Genomic DNA, 17,811 nt, shown 5'->3' with positions numbered 1-17,811 from the left:
AACCAATAGGTCCAGCCATGTGAACACAGACAAGTGTCTTTACCAATCAAATAATCAATGACAGGAATTTCTTGCCAATATAAGTTTATGATGCTATGCTCTAATATTAAATAGTCATAAAACACAATTTGATTGGTTATTATAAAAAGAAATACTTCAGCCTGAAGTATTATTTAAAATGTAACCACTTGAATGTTTCCATTTTGTTGCTTTTCTTTGTTCCTTTTCTTATCTTGTTTTTCTTTTTTTCCTAAGCTGCAATTCTTTTTACTAATGATCGTGTTTTTAACGTACAATGTGCACATACAACTTTTTGTTTTATACATAACTTTTGATTCCTTTACAAGTCTTTTAAATAAAACTATGTATACACGTTTATATACTTTTTTTAAAAATCAACTTGTTTAGAATATATTTATATCTATTTTTTGAGATTTGTCCGGTAATTTTTAGAAAAGTTACGTACGTATATTTGTTGTACGGGTTTATTGATATATTCTTTCATAAAAATAAGAAATAAAACATTTATATTGTTTGCATGGGCAAATTGTATTATTATTGAGTTTATTATTTCTGTATTTCTATATTATTTTAATAAAAGTTTCTATATTTATATAAGTAATATAAATTTCTATATTTCTGTATCATTTTAATAAAAGTTTTTTGCCATTTTTTATTGATGACAAGAAATATTAGGTGTTTTAAAATAATGCTGCAAACAATTTTGTGAAAACAAATATTTGTGTGTGTAACTATGGTAGCATTAATCGATATAAATACAATTTTTAATGTAATAGTAAAAATAAATAAACACTTAACCAAAGTATTTAAAACCAAATTGCACTTTTATTTTTTGATAAAAGTATTTTCATGAAAAAGATATCATTTTTATACATATTCAAAAAGTGTAAGTTAATTTCATAAATAATGCAATTTCTTTTTGAATAATGATTTTTTATTAAAGACTGTAAAATATGAAGGCAAAGTTTATTTGCAGATTTTTTCAGGAAGGAGAAAGGGGATTTATACGACAAGTAGAAAATGTTTATATGCTACATAAATGCCACATTAAAACTACTTAGTGAATTCCTATTTTTTGATAAAAGTTGTTGAGAAAATAATGGGTTTAACTATTGGCTGTTTGAGACAGAGAGTCTTTGCGGTACAATATATTGTTAACAAATTTGACTGTCATATCATCAATGTTTATTAGGCATTGTATTAAGTAGAGATGTACCGGAACGGAAATTTTGAATTCTGGCCGGAACCGGATTTGCCGGAATCGTTTATAAAATTAGGATTTATATTTATGTAATTTTTTACTTTCAAGATTGAAAGTGAAAGACTGCACCTCAGCATCGTAGCTATATAATATATATTTTACCTTTTTCATTAATTTGGTTATTTGATTCATTAAAATCTTATATGTTGTTTTTATTTGTTTCATAATTTTTTTCAATATTTATTAAAAGTTTTAGTCTTCATAATATATATGTTTAAAATTATTTCTTCGTTTTCTATTTTTCCATTTAGGTTAAAATTGAAATATTTAATGTATTAGGCATCCTATATTTTTCAACTATTTAAAGTTTAAGTAAAATTTAAAATAAGACACTAAAATAATTCTCAGAGTCAGGTAACAGTAATACTATATGACATAGACATAAAATATATAATATAACATAAAATATATAATATAACATAAAATATATAATATAACATAAAATATATAATATAACATAAAATATATAATATAACATAAAATATATAATATAACATAAAATATATAATATAACATAAAATATATAATATAACATAAAATATATAATATAACATAAAATATATAATATAACATAAAATATATAATATAACATAAAATATAATATAACATAAAATATATAATATAACATAAAGTATATAATATAACATAAAATACAGTTTTAAACAATAAACTAACTCCTTTTCTGTTGAAAAGGAATTTATTGTTCAAAACTGGATAGCAACTCTTTTTGCATCACAATGTTCCTAAATTTCTAGAAATCCTTATATAATTGATAACTTCAAATAAAATTACACTGTGTTTGTTAAGAAATTAGTATTTTTTACCTAGGTTTACCTATAGTTTTTCATTGCCCTGTAGGACAATGATTTTTTGATTTAATTTACACAGTCTGTGTCACATGTCATTAAAAATAAGGTAAAAAGCAAATTCCGGCATTCCGGTCTGAAATATTGCAATTCCAGCCGGAACTGGAATGATGAAAAAGTCACAATTTGACCAGAATTCCGGCCGGAATGGAATTTGGGTACATCCCTTGTATGAAGGAACTCAAAACTTTTTAAACTTTCGTGGTTCTAAATATCATTGACTTATACATATTTTACATATTTTTTAGATATTAATTATACAACTGACATTTTTAAAAACGTTACTAAATTGGAATCATATAATCTTTTGAAAATTATTCAAAACTTATAACAGAATTTAAAAATGACTCTAAGCGTATATTGAAAACAACTGGTATTGAAATTAGTAATTGAAAATAGCTAAAGTTATTCCAATATACAAAAACGGAGACAAAACAAATGTTAGTAACTACCGTCTTATTTCAATCCTTTCGATAATCTCAAAAATTTTATAAAGAGTAGTTTATAATAGAACATATAAATATCTTGATTACAATAAACTGTTATAAAATAACCAGTTTGGTTTTAAAAAAGATAGCTCAACGGAACACGCAATTATTCAATTTGTACGGAAAATCTCTTGCTCCTTTGATAAAAATCAAACGATAGGCGTTTTTGTTGACCTTTCTAAAGCTTTCGATACTGTAAATCATAATGTTTTGCTTCAAAAACTTAAAAACTACGGCATAAATTTTACAGTGATTTCAAAATTCATAATCTTTTCTACTGAAACATTTTAAAAAAAATATTGCAAATAAAATGTCATACAAAACGACCTTTTCAGTTTTTAGTTTAAAATTATTGTTTTTTACATATAAAATTTAAACAATTTATTTTTATTTGAAACCATTATTATTTCTGAAATCTCTATGAAATTCTGGTTCTTTTGAGACCCATGTTGATATACTTTTGAAGAAAAAAAGTTCACCGATATATGGGAGCCAATGTGTAATCAAGGGTCATGGTGGGTTTTTTCAAAAATAAAATAAAACAATTAAATAAAACAAATAACTTTTCCGTTACTTTCAAACCAAATTTCATGTGTTTTTATATTGAAAACTGGAGGTACCAAAAAGTCACATCCCTAATGAGTATGCTCAAATCACCCATTGTCTTTCATTGAAATTACCAAACTTAAAGCCTTAAAATCGCAGTGGTTTTAAAGAATTTTTGAAAAAAAAAAAAACATAGTAAAAAATTTTAATATTTTAACAATACTAAATATTTTCCTGTAATTTAAATTCAAAAAATTTGAATTTTTATCAGTCAAAGGTTTGAGTTTATAAAATTAAAAAAATAACAAGCTAATTTTACAAATACAAATACAAAGTATTGTTTTAATAAAAAGTGGCTTAAAATTTGATCTTTTAAGAATAATTTTTGTACATAACGAATCATTATATTCTAAAAATAAGTTCTAATTATCAGGTTGGTATTTTTTTAATTAATGTTATTTTTTTTTGAACTAATTTAAAGTGCTCATATTACCAAGCGGTCTGGGTAATATGAGCACTTTAGCTACTTTTTTAAAACCTCTGTATTTTTTTAAAAAAAATTTCGGGTGCCCAATTATTTAAGTGGATCATGAGAAGTGATCCCTACAATATTGTTCGCAAAAATTTTGAATCCAGCATAACTATTTTTGAAAATATTCCAATATTCGCTTAAGGTGCTCATATTACCCTTATCTACCCTAAATAAAAAAATAAAAAAATTGAAAATAATAATAAAAAAAAAAAAAAATTTAAAATAATAATAAAAAAAAAAAAAAAATTAAAAAATTAAAAAATAGATAAATAAAAGAAAAAAAAGAAAAAAAAAAAAAGAAAAAAAGAACGATATACATTTATGGATTTATACGTATCTGCAAATTATGTATATATGCTACTTTTGGCGGTGAACCATTCCTTGGCAGTTTTGTCGGCAGGAGCGTAAACGCATCAACGTTTAGTATGATGAACGATGGTTTTATCCGCGTTCTTTTTAGTTTGTTTCTTATTTTTTATTTTTTAAATATCTTTTCTTGTAGTTTTTCTTCTTCTATTTTACTATTCTTCTTTTTTTTTTATTACAGTATTCGTAACTTTATCTTATATATCGTAATAAATAACAAAAAAAAAAAAAAAAAGGTGCTAACTAGCATATAGTTCTAAACTACTCATTAGCCTTTGAAAATTATGCATAATTAAAGAACTAACCAATTAAAGCTTAGATTAATTAAAGCTAAAACAAATTTTAGAATACAATATTAGTATCGATACTTAAATAGGAATATTTTATATTTTGTATTACAAAATAGATGTACATAGGCGCTGGAAGTGTTTAAAGACTGGAGGGACAGAAATGGGTGGGGCTTGGGGAGGGGTACCCCTCCCTGAATGGGGTGTTTGGGGGGCGTTATCCCACTGAAATTTTTTTTGGCATAATTAACCCTGGTAAATGCAGATTTGCAATCCTTTTTAAATCATTATATTTAAATATTTGGTACAAAACAAAAACTACCAAAAACAATTACAGTTACTGTAAAAAATGCCAAAGTACGGATGAACGTTCACGGATTTTAGCCACAAACTCCTCCATGAGTGCTATAATATCAACCTTGTCTAGGTAATCTTTGTTAATGTGCATTAAAGCGAGGTGAGTGAGGCGACTCTGTGACATTGTTGACCGCAGCCAAGTATTAAGCCGTCTCAATGCACTGAAGGACCTTTCAGAACTAGCTACGGATATTGGGACAGATAAACACAACACAAATACCTGTTCCACCATGTCAATTAACCTGCGGGTACTTAGTTCAAGGTCTTTTAAAGCTGCTGCTAGCTGGTGTAAATCTTGTGGAAGCAGTTGCAGCTGTAACTACAACATAGGAACATTGATATTATTTGGCAAACTTTGCAGTGGCATGTTGGCTAGTGTGGCTGCATTACTTGTGGATGTGCATGAACCTATCAAAATAGTTTCTGGGCTTGCAATTTTATACAACCCTTCTTGGTTAAAACGGCGCTGCAGTTCTGCAATTGAGTGGTCAATGGCTTCGAAGAGACTTTTCTTCCAGATAACATCTATAGTTAATTGTTCTACATTACGGCTTTGAGCTCCATGCGAGAAACGTGCAGCAGCATTAACTGTGGAACTACGCTGTGCCTTAGGCAGCTCGAGATTTAGTGTGGTAGCTTTCTCGATGGCCTTCCTGTGTAATTCTGAAGCAATTTCATCACTACGCAACTCTTGAAGCTGAGCCAGAAGAAGTTGAACACATTTTTCAGCGGCTGATGCACTCAGTGATGGGCTCTGTAAAGTTTTGGCTACCAATTCAAATTTGGAAAACAGAGCATCACATATAGGACGCCATAAAAGGTTTGTGCCTTAGAAACTTGTTTGGCTAAGCCTGAGATTTTAGTCCTTGCATCAACACGTACTGACCTGTCGCCTGCTAGCTGAGACAATATTTCATAAACTTTTCCATAAGTTGTCATAATTTTACTAATGACTTTTGCCCTAATGCACCATCGAGTTGGACATAAGCTGACCAAGTTCAGAACAACATCATCTGAACCAAACAAAGATTCATACAATGCCTTTCTCTTTGAAGACTCTCTTATGATTGTTCCAACATCACGCACAAATTGAATTGTGTTAAAAACCATTTTTACTTCAAAGCCTCTTGTAAAACAAGATCGAATGATTTGCGCAGTGAACATACACTGCCTGTGGTTAAGTTTCTTAGAGACGAGCTCTTACTCCAGATAAGTGTCCGCTCATGTTACTGGCTCCATCAAATGCATAGCCAACTAATTTATTCCTGGGTATTGTGCAGCGGGTAAACACATCAATTATGGCATTAAACAATGTTTCAGCAGTGCTGTTCTGGCAATTGTAAAAACCCATAAAGCATTCCTGTACTTTTAAATTAAGGCCTACATACCGTATGCTGACAGAAAATTGCTCATGACCAGGCACATCTGTAGTTCCATCAGCTGTAAGGCCAAGATATGAGCACTGTGACATATTTGTGACAATGATTCGTTGAACTGAATGTGCAAACATTTGAATAATTTCATTTTGAATTGTGTCTGACATCCATGTGTTGCATTTGTTTGACCACTCTTTTACAAAGTGTACATTTTCAGTTTGGCCCGTGTCTGACCTAAAGGATTTGGATATGGATATTACATACGTTTCACCTTTTAATATTTGTTAAAAAAGTTTTTTTTCTGTAATCTTGCGCTTATGGAATGCTGCCGTAAAATGATCACACTGCGTATGCTAGCTAACCTAGGCAACTATTTAGTACAATCGTCTGTTCCATGATTTAAATTTAACATATTAAATGCTTACTAACCTCGCTCTTGAAAAGAAGACGTCTGTAGTCTTTAAACGGGGCTTCTTTGCTTCTGACATTGATTGATTTGTTAAAGAATTGTGCAATTAAACATTAAAACAAACTTTGCTTTTTTAAATTTTATTTCATTTTCATGGAATCTGTACTCTATACTCTGTACAATGAAATTTTTTTACTAATCGAATTCTATTGGAAAATTCTTAATTTAGTTTTTTTTTTGTCATGGATAATGACTTTGAAACAATAGACTTTCAAAAGTTCCGTTTTGACGTTTTCAAAACTGAAAATATTTTTTTTGCCACTGATTTATATGAGGGCGATATTTTCTTTTATAACAGAAAAGTATTTGACTCTACATAATTTGTTATTAAAACTTTTAAAGCTGAACTCCAAACTAACATAGGAAAGTTCACGGTAATACATATCAACATCAGGAACTTAAATACAAATATCGATAAGCTAAAATACTTTCTTATCGAATGCAAAAGTTCTTTCAAAAAAAAAGAACTTTTGCATTCTTTTGAATGCAAAAGTTTTTTTTTCTTCGGAGTGCATAAAATTATCGCTGTTTTGAATCGCGGATAGTAACATTTTGGAGGGGGGGGGGGGCAGAAGATATCCTCTGCCCCCGGTGCAGAAATGTTGGGTAAGCAGTTGCCCATCCTGCACCCTATGTTCCAGCGCCTATGTAGATTTATATTAGTTTTAGACTATGTGTATGGAAATGGTTGTATTTTTGAATATCCAGAATTCATCCCTTTAACCTTGCTTAGTAAGGGCTGACCGGACAAAGGTGATGATCAGACAAATGATCAGAGAATTGAAAAGGTCTTTGATCATTTGTCTGACCTGACGAATTGGTCAAGCCGGGCAAAAGACTTTCCGGCTTCTTCGATTTAATTTTAAAATATTTGGTAAATTTGGCGGCTTTTAAAATAGAAAACAATTTTAAGGTTTTATTATTAAACCGTATTGATTCTGTTAGCATAAAATATAGAAAAGTAAACATGTTTTAGAAAAAAATTGCAAGCTATTAGTAAAATTTTCTCATGAAACACGCCTATATTTATTTTGGAAATCTTGATATTATTATTGTTGTCATTGTATTATTATTGCTTGTATTATTATTGTTTTAAAGCTATGTAAAATAGTTTTTTGGTAATCACTTTTTCTGACGTTTAGTTTTACAATGTATTTATAAATCTTGTAGAATATATATGATAAATTATCAAATACAAAATGTACTACCAATTGACAGTATATTTAATAATCAATTAATAATACACTATTCATTACATTCATTTTTTAAAAAGAAATTTGCTACTTTAATCATTTAGTAAATGCCAAATTTTTCTCATTCAAAAATATGGTTGGTTGAAGTAAATTATTGGTAAGATTTCTGTTTGACTTTTTTTGTTGTTTATGGCTTTATTTTTGGGGTAATTTTTGTTTTAAAGTTTGGTTTATAATTTTTGCGCGATCTGTTGAAAAAAACTACCATGATCTACTTGAATCCTTGCCCTAATCATGGTTCAAATACACATCTGAAAAGATGTTTACTTATAAGAAGTAGCAGTGACTAAAAAGATCTAATGTATTCCAATGATGCAAGGAATGGCCAGTTGAGCTTTAGTATTGTCAGTGAAATTTAAAGAGGTAAGAATAAAAATGTGGTGTATTAAGAGCTTGAGTGTTAATGAGGGGGAGGAAAGAGGAAAAAGGAAGTGAGAATATACTTGATTACTCAAAAAACTTCATTAAAATATAAAAGTGATGGATTTATTTTAATTATCACATTAAACAATTAATAAAGCTCTTCTTTACTTATAACCTCCAATAAACCTTGAATATAAAATTATTTATATAAAAGCATTTTTATACTTAGGTTATAAATTGTTAAAAAGTGGTTTTAAAATGTAAAAAGCACTAAAATATTATTTTAGTCCTTTCACAAACAATAGATAAGTTTTCTTTAATTAAGTATATTTTTTAACAATGTAAAAAAGTCAAAGATTAAAGCTCATATTTAGTTTCCAAGAACAAGAGCACATAAAGTAAAATAATATATCTATTTTACTAAAGTGGTGTTTATTGAAAAATGTAACAACTTTACATTTTGGTTTTTTGTTCAATTAAGTGCATTGTCTATTAAGTACTATTAAGTAGATTATCACATAATAGCTGGTATTAGCTAGCATACATTTTTATTTATTTGTCACAATCAGCCAATTTTTTACAAGCTGTTTATGGATTACCTGAAATCAGCCTATTTTACTAACAAGCCAGTCACTTTTTGATTTAAAAATCAGCTCAGAGGTCTAATTATAGAAATTTGTTTAAACCTTAAGTACAGAGCTGTGGGCATTAGAAAATCTTTAATTGGCAACATTACATTATGAAAATGACAATTTTATACATTCTATTGTTTAATTAAATGTTTCAGTAAACTTGACTAAGAAAAGTAAATTTTTAGAAATAATTTGCACCAAATTAAGATTTCAATTTAGAAATAAAAATTTTATTAAGTTAAACTTATTAAGATGTTATTTATAAATATTATTATATAAAAAAGTGTCCTTGTTTCTAGTTTCTGTATTATTTTGTTGAAGTCTTAATTATATATTAATTTTTATCTACTGAGTTATCAATAAATAAAAAAGTTGATAGATTTACAAACTGTCTCAAAATTCTAGGAAAAGTCTAAAGTATAAGCAAATTATCACAGGTGTTTGCATCCTAAAAGGATTGGTTAACTTAATAGATAAAACTAGATTTGACATTCATATTCAAAGAGCCACATATTAATAAGGTATTAAATTTAGTACCAATCCTTAAAAAATAGTGATAGACTATAAGACTTTGATAATATTTTTATACATGCTATAACAACCAGGGAGATTTTAGGGGAGATACATGTTGGTCAGGGAAATATATGTTAGTCAGATAAACATGGATGAACTTTTACACAACTAAGTTGTAATCATAACATATATGGTCTTGGTTTTTTTCTAGGGCTTTGTCTGTTGAGTTTTCTTTATAATCCTAGCGGTATTGATTTTGGTGAGCTAAAAATCTCGATATTAAATCTGTGCACAAGAAGTTATTGTTTTTTGCATTAAGATTGTAAGCCAATCCACCAGTAAAGAAGGAATTCCTAAAAGCCATGAATAGCTTCCATGTTTTTGCACTTACACAGTTTAAATGTTTCTCATAATGTTATTTGTAATTCATTCTATTAAAGTTTTTCTACTTCTACCTCTACCTTTTTCTCCTAAAACTTCTGTCTCTACATACCCAAACCAACTTAATCTTCCTTAATACACACTATAAAATTACTATTCCCAATCTCTGTCCAAGAATGTTCTTTTTTTTCTACTTTTTTAAAGTCATAACATTCATCCATCTGATCATTATCTTGTTTGTTCATTCCAGACGATGGACATCATCAACTTTTATTACTTATGTTTCAATGGCATACAGAAACATTCTGGATGCTGGTGTATAAATTTATTATAGGAACAAAATCTTATCAAAACAAAATTTTTTGTGAAAGATTAACTTTATTAAGTTTTTTTAGAAAGAAATTCAAAAAAGTTTCCATAAACCACCTTTTCTTTACAAACATAGCTTTAAAACTCATGTACAGCACCCCACCAGGGTAAATCTGGCCCTTGATTATCAAATGACAGAGTATTAAAATTAGTTTTAGTTTACCATAGTTTAGATCTTGAAAATCAAATGTGTGATGCAGAATAATCTATGACTCAAAGTCAAAGACAAGATTTTAATCTGGGCAATGTTGCTAAATGGAGTTGCTGAACCCACGTTACTAAACATTGTGTATGCTAAGTAAGGTTGGTTCAGTTACCTGTTGTTTAGAAAATAGTTTAAATTATTTTTTAGACAATTGTTTAAAATTTTGTATTAACTGTTGACATTATAATATTTCAATATAACCTGTATAAGTTTTTTTTGCGAATAAATGTATTTTCTAACACAAAAAAAAAATTGACAACAACAACAATAATTCTTACACTTCTAAATTTGGGTGGCACCCAAAACTTGCCCAAATATGCTAAACAGTGCCATAAAGGGTCATACATTTTTTATTTATAATTATTTTATTCATAAATTAATATCCATTCACACTCAAGATTTGATGGTGCTCAAAAATTGTTCTAAAAATAAGAAGTTTAGTGAATCATAAACGAGAATTTATTTTATTTGGAGCAGTAATTTTCAAACTTAAAGGTTTGAAACAAAGTTATTTAACAATTTAGTCATCAGCAATTGTGCATCTTGACCTTAATGTATGTAAATTCGTACAAGCATTTTTACTTTTCCTCTTCCTAGAAGATTCCTAATTTTGCTCCAAATAATGCTAAAGGACGAGAAAAATCTTTTAATGGACTAGCTGGACAAATGTGCAACTGTTGTTATAATCTTGCAAAACTTGCAGGCAATTTAGAAAACATTTTTATTTTCTATAATTCTCCACCAATGAAACCATTGCTTTTTGAAAACCTCTTTAAAATATCATCTTTGTATTGTCTTGGATACTATGAACAATTATGAAATCATTACTGTACTCCAATCATCTTGAATTAGAGTAACATCACAATCATCATCAAGATCATCTGGTTTCTATTTGGGGGCTCGCACTCAGGTCTAAATATTTTAAGCAGCTTGGTAGTTAAGTCAAGATTTTCTACTATGTTAAATGGTATATTCATTGAAAAAAAAAACCTTGCAATTAGCAAATCCAGTTCATTCTTTAGATTACCTGTCATTGTAGTAACAAATTTAGAAATGAATGTTTGCCGTTGCATTGTCATTGCAGTTGAATGAACAACTGACAAATAAGAAGAATCACTAATAAAGCTTAAATGAGCTTGATCATTATTTTCCAACTGGTTAGACTTGTTTGATGCTGCAGATGTAGATGGCCTTGACTCTAAAACTGATATATTGCTAAATACTTCTGCTGAATCATTAGCGGATCCTTTTTCTTTCTTCTGGATTTATCAAAATGGATCTCAACTCTCTCTATTTTTTTAATTATGCTTTCTTTGCAATAATTACATATTATTCAATTTGGTTGATCACTTAATATGGTCACTTCATTCTACCCACTAGCCTAATTTCTTCCCTCTGATTGATACTTTGGCATTTTAATGTCAAATAAAGACTTATAATCTACTTATATTTTAAATTTAATTAGAAAGATAACTCAGTTTAAAAATAGCTTTATGTTAGAAAAAATGCAATCTGATTATTAATTAAGCTTTTGCATAAGATAATAATAACTTTAAATATATATTATTATTAGGGTTAGGGTTAGGGTCAGGGTTAGGGTTAGGGGGATACGTGTTTTAATATTTTCAATTCATAGACTTTTTATCAAATATTTTCTTAAAGTATCTCGTTCAATTTATATAAACTCTGAGTACGTTATTTACTCTGAGTACGTTTTTAATGAGCTACTTTTTACTTTTACTTGAGTAAACTTTTCGACCTTACTTCACTTTACTTACTTACTTGCACTTGAGTAAAATTTTACACAAGTAAAAGTACTCTTAATTAAGTACAAAATTTTGTTACTTATTCCACCTCTGTTCATACCTATTTTATATGTCCTTTTCTATGAAAAATTCTGTGAAAAACTGCTTATAAAATAGCTACTGCTATATATTACACAACACTCAAAATAAAAAAAATAAAAATATTTTTTTTTTTTTAAAATATTTATTTCCCTTTAATAAAAAAAAAAATACGATAACCGCATAGCTTTTATACAAATACAATTGGCATAATAACTTTAAAAAATGAAAAATAGTATTTAAATAACTATAAACTTATCAAACTTTGTTACTAAAGATTTACTAAAGATACCAAGCTTTAGCAAAAACACAAAAACCCAATAACCCACCCAAAAACCCAGTTGGGTTGGGCTTTTGCTCAAAAACCCGGGTTTTTGTCAACCCTCGAATAGCCCTTAGCAGCTCTTTTTGATTTTGTGTAGTCGCGTGTGGATTTGTTTCTTTGACATGCATCACTTTACATTTGTCTGTGTTGAATAAAAAAAGCCATTTTTTAATCTGTCTACTGTTTCTTGATGTTGCTTTGCAAGGAAAAAGCCTCTTCACTCAATTTGGTAACTTTCATAAATCTACAATCATCAGCATATATTTTGATGAAATTAGTAATATCATCAAGAAGATCATTAATAAAGAGGTTAAATAGTAGTAGGCTAATAACTCAGTCATTGTGGTACACTGCTTGTGGTGCTCTTTCAGTCAAATTTATGATAATCAATTACTGCTGTCTGATGGTAAGCCATGCTCTGGTCTAATTGGTTAATGACCCACTAATGACATATTCTTTGAGTTTTTACTTAAGTCCGCAGTGTGATACGTTTTCAAAAACTTTACTAAAGTCAGTGTAAATTGCTTTGATAATGTTACATTGGTGAATTAACCTTCAGTTAAGATACCTTTTGCTTCAAGTAGATTTGTAACACAGTTTCTTCTGCTCATGAAGCTATATCATTTTGGTGATGATGATCCATGTTTTAAATGATGATCCTTGTTTTAAATAAAAAAATGCCTTATGTATTAGCTTAATGTGAGTTTGCCGTCATAAAATTCTATTTCTTTTTTTTGAAGGAAGTTAAATTTTTTTAAACTACTGCATTATAATAAATTACCGCAAAACAAATTCAATTAATAAAGTCAACTCAATGAACAAAAAGAATGTAGATATGTTATGTTTATTTTATTATTATTTTTTTTAAATATTAAGTAGTTTTAATATTACATTTAAAAAAATATTTAACATAAACTCATTTCTTTACTTTCTCAACATTTGTTTAAATAAATTTAAGTTTATTTAATAACTTCGTTAAAAAAAAAAATGTTTTTTTGTTTATATTCAATGAATTTGTTTTCTGTTACTAAATATTTTGATAAAAAGGTAAATTTAATAAAAATGAAGTTTTTTTTTAATCTAATTTATTTTATTTGTAAATAGCACTTATATATCTAACGTAACTGTCCTTCAAACGTTGAAAGTGGTTTTTATAAAATTATTTCTTTTATCTTATTGCTTAAATAATATCTTTAGACTAATTTAAAAGTAACAAAAAGTTGCTTAACCAAAATCCCTCTACATGTATATAAAATAGCTTACGTAAATTGCGTAAAAAGGCTAATAAAGCCCATTAAATTTGATTCTATAAAATTTTTCAGTCTGCATTAGGCTTCAGTAAATGTGATATTGTAATCATTCATGTTGCAAGTTAAGTCAGTTCTCTTTTTCGAATGCCAGAATTTTGTTGTCTGTTGGTTCTGAAGCGAATACAAATCAGAATTTAAAATTGTTATAAAAAATTGTTAAAAAGGCAATAACATTTTGTCTGTGTTGATACAGCCATTTTTATCTTTTAGTGATTAATATTACCCACATTCTTGCATGATGTACTCTTCTTATTTGCATCATGAGTCCAAAAAGTAGCAGCTATATAATTTGTCTAAAGGCCTTGTTTTCATTTAATTGCTTATCTTACTTCTGTAGTAATCCAAGGTTCTTTCTTATTAGCACACGACAATTGTGTGAATGGAATAAATTATTTAATGGATTCATTGTTCTTGTCTCCTTATAATAGGTAGCTTACTTAAAAATAGGATTATAATAGTTTCAAAGTAGTCTACAGAGATTTTTGCTATGTCTGTCAGCATTTTTGAAACCAAAACAGTCTTTTTTAAGTAAGTTGGAATTATGTTATTAAAACCTTTTCTTCTTTCTGAAGTTTGGTTGAACTTGTTTTTTCTGTAAAATATTTGCTATAACTAATATGTCAAAGCATGCAAACAATCATTGTCAAGTTATTTGTATATTTAATATTAAACTCCGTATTTGCCCCTAGCTTTAATTACCAATTGACATGGATGTCTTTGTGGTAAGATTCTTTTTTATTGGAGCTGATTTGTTTTTTTTTTCTCCATGAAAAATCACTGCCAACTGAACTTTACTTTCAGTTGAAATACTTGATGAGTACATTGTTGTTTGTTAAATCCTTTTGGTTGCCCAGATCCTTTATTCTCTGCAATCATTTTTTGTATGCTTTTGTAAATTTTTTTTTCTGTTCCACTACAAATGGTATAGGTAATTAATCAAGATTGAATTTGATGGTTAGGTGCAAATTGTCCCATTTGGGCATCATTTAATGATTATATGACCTTGCAAAGTTAAAATAATATTTAAATAAAGGTACTATTTTTTGATTTTTTAAAAATCTATTATTTTTTACTTATTTTTTTGTTTGTTTACTTAGTTATAAGAAAAGGATTATAAAGGTGCAATTTTTAGCAAAGTGGCTTTAGCCATCAGCCCAAGGACAAAATTTACAAAATAAAATCCTGTTAATTCTTAAGGTAGTAGGTGGTGCCATGGTAGGGTGAACCATCTAAAGGAGAACTATGCGAAACTGAACACAAACTTTGTTCACAAACAAGACACAAACCAAGAAGTGAACATAAAAGTTTATTCTTAGTAAATAGTTTATATAGAAAAAAATCTGTAGCTTTAGAGCCATGAGGATTAGGGTTGAGCTTTTACCAAAAATTTACCGGTAAATCGGTAAAATTGTTTTACCGATTTACCGGTAAAATGATGTCGGTAAATTTCGGCAAATATTGTTTTTTTAATAACGTTGAAGGATGCTTGAAAATGTTTTAGAATGCTTGAAATGGCTCAACCAATAAATTAAAAATTTAATTAAAAATTTAATTTTCATTTTCCTGTCAACAAAGCTGTTGTTTGTTATGCTTGAAAAGTGATTTTGTTGGTTTAGTTTTGTCTAAACACTTTAAGAAAAACGTTTTTACTTTCTTGTGACTTATTTATCAATCAATGTATTTTGGAAAACGATATTACTTCCACGGTCATTTACAAATAGTTATAAAACTAATATTAAGTAAATACCTATAAGTTGATATAAAAAAATATTTTTTAACACAAATAATAACAAAAATGATGAACAATGAATTAATAATAATGATAACACTATAATCATAAAAAATAATATATTGAGTATAATATTTATAAATTTACACTAAATAAAACCAATTAACTAAAATAAACAGAAAGAATTAAATAGTTTTAAATACTTAACATATATAAAAAGTAAAATAAAGAATAAGTACATCCGAGGAGATTTTTTAGATACAAAAAATTATAATAAACAACAACAAAAAAAACAAACAAAAAAAAAATAAAGAAAAACTAGACTGAATATAAAAAATAAAAATAATAATAATACTAACGACTATAATCAATACTACTAGAATACAACCGTTACAATAAAATCCAAAAAACTTAAAATAAACACGTCACACTCTAATATAAAATAATTAAAATCTCCAACTAACAGATAAAAATAGATTAGGTGGGTAAAAATGTATAGGAAAAGTCAACAAACAAGAAAATCAGGAACATTAAAACACAATACAAACACACACACACACACACACGCACACACACACACACACACAAAACAAAACATATATCATAATATTAAAAAACATAAAAATAGGGACAAAATCACAGAAAAAATAAAATTACAAAACATTTAAACATAGAAATAAATTTTAAAAAGTATATATTTTTGTTACATCTTCGACTTTTCGAATTTATAAACACGCTCCATATTTTTCTTAACTTTGTTTAGCGTTTAACTTCTTTTTTTTTTTCATACATTTTTATTTAAAGATATCTTTTTTTTGTATTTGATTGACGTTTTTTTTTCTTTTTTTTTCTTTTGGGTTAATTTTGTTAATGCTTTCATTTATTCTTTAATATATATTTTTTTCTTTTTTACTTTTAATTTTTTTTGTTTTTTTCTAGATGATTCTTTTTTCTTTCTTTTTCACCGTTACAAAAAAGCGACCGCCATTTGCGATGTCATTGCAAAGTCTTCATCATTCATATTTATTGTGGTCTTTATCACTAAATTTGATTTGCGTTTTGGCAAAATGTTGGACGCTTGGAAACACTACACCTTAAACAAAGGTAAAACAGTTACTTGCAAAATTTTTGGAAATACAAGTCAATACACAAGTTCCACAACTGGAATGTGGTATCACTTAGACAAGAAACATGAAATCAAAAAGGAAACAGGAAAAAGTGACACCAAAAGCTGCATCACAATCAAAAAGGCCTAAGATTTCAACTTTTTTTCAAAAGCAATCAATTGAAGAAGTGATTTCAAGACTTACAGCACTGGATGGATTTAGTTATGATTTCCCAAAAAATCACAAACAAGCAATCCAGTCAGTTAAAAAGTTTGCAACTGGCGTAAGGAATGACCTTAAAAACACTTTCAATTCTTTAGTGACAATGGAAAAACGCTTTTCAATTACACTGGATGAGTACACTTCTTTGAAAAATCGAAGGTACATGAATATTAATATTCATCAAAAAAACAATCACTGGAATCTGGGCTTGACTCGAATTTCCGGATCTCTGCTGGCTGAAAAAGCTGCAGCTGTTGTCACTGAAAAAGTGGCAGAATTTGGGTTAAAACTAGGCGACAGCATTGTCTGCTCAGTTACTGACGGAGCCTCCATGATGGTTAAGTTCGGAAAACTGGTTCCAACCGAGCATCAAACCTGTTATACCCACGAAATGCACTTGGCCGTTCAAGAAGTGCTGTACGAGAAGCCTTCTCAACAAATCCAACAAAACTCATTTGAAGAAACAAGCGGCGACAACGAAGTCAGAAGTGACGAATCTGAATCTGACACCGAAGTCAGTTTTCTTGGTGCCGCCATGGATAAAAACATTCCCATTCCGAATGTGAAAGTTCACTTGCAATCTGTCATCACAAAAGTCAGAAAAATTGTCAAGTTATTTCAAAAATCGCCCGTCAAAAATGACGTCTTTCAAAAAGAAATTAAGAAAGAGCACGGAAAAGAGGTTTCACTTATCCTTGACTACAGAACAAGATGGAACAGTCTGCTGTCAATGATTCAACAGTTCCTCAAAGTCAAACATTCAATCAGAAAAGTATTGAAGGACATTTCTCCACATTTGATTTGCAGTGATGATGAAGAAGACATTTTATCCGACATTGTTGCTGCTCTTGAACCAGTCAAATTAGCAGCAGAAGCACTTTGCCGACAAAATGCAACTCTTCTTACTGCTGAAGGAATTTTCAAGTTTCTTGTGAACAGGCTTAAACAACAAGATTCACCTCTTTGCATTGCAATGAAGAGTGCAATTTT

At 28.4% G+C, this 17,811-nt stretch overlaps 1 protein-coding gene across 7 annotated transcripts in view; it reads left to right on the top strand.

Moving 5' to 3' along the window:
• The first annotated feature begins 812 nt into the window (after positions 1-812).
• Positions 813-17,811, top strand: part of LOC136071978 (alpha-1,6-mannosylglycoprotein 6-beta-N-acetylglucosaminyltransferase A-like) — a 75,942-nt gene continuing 58,943 nt past the window's right edge. For 3 of the 7 annotated variants that reach the window (XR_010643918.1, XR_010643917.1, XM_065818779.1), the window contains exon 1: positions 7,781-7,919. The gene's annotated coding sequence lies outside the window, so the exon portion shown is untranslated. Of the gene's footprint in view, positions 908-7,640; positions 7,688-7,780; positions 7,920-17,811 lie in introns of those variants that run through there. The other 4 variants (XR_010643919.1, XM_065818780.1, XM_065818781.1 and 1 more) reach the window with 4 other exon arrangements.

The sequence above is a fragment of the Hydra vulgaris genome, chromosome 15, assembly GCF_038396675.1.
Source record: "Hydra vulgaris chromosome 15, alternate assembly HydraT2T_AEP".
Lineage (NCBI taxonomy): Eukaryota > Metazoa > Cnidaria > Hydrozoa > Anthoathecata > Hydridae > Hydra > Hydra vulgaris.
The sequence above is the reverse complement of the archived record's forward strand: the minus strand, read 5'-3'. Positions and strand labels throughout refer to the sequence as shown.